This window comes from Etheostoma spectabile, chromosome 3 (genome assembly GCF_008692095.1).
Source record: "Etheostoma spectabile isolate EspeVRDwgs_2016 chromosome 3, UIUC_Espe_1.0, whole genome shotgun sequence".
NCBI lineage: Eukaryota > Metazoa > Chordata > Actinopteri > Perciformes > Percidae > Etheostoma > Etheostoma spectabile.
The window spans coordinates 2,456,713-2,456,921 of record NC_045735.1 but is presented as its reverse complement, the minus strand read 5'-3'; the positions used below and the strand labels follow the sequence as shown (position 1 = coordinate 2,456,921).

The 209-nt window shown below is 46.4% G+C and overlaps 1 protein-coding gene across 10 annotated transcripts in view; it reads left to right on the top strand.

Annotated features, from left to right (window-relative positions):
• The window catches only part of ryr1b (ryanodine receptor 1b (skeletal)), a 79,919-nt gene that overhangs the window by 56,705 nt on the left and 23,005 nt on the right, over positions 1-209 (top strand). The gene's annotated exons all lie outside the window — the stretch shown is intronic.

The window sequence follows — 209 nt, the reverse complement described above, 5'->3', positions numbered from 1 at the left end:
GCGGGGCCAGAGGCGAGCTAAACAGATGACGACATTTTAATCTACTTGTTAGCTTCGATGGTAGCTAAGCATATGGGGCTCTGGATACATCACCCCATGTGTTGTTTTGATTGGTCGTAGTGTAATCCAATTGCGTGCAGTGAGATTTTCAAATGTACGCTTGGTGCCGCCCCTTCATTACGACTTTCATTACTTGATGCCAGACCCTT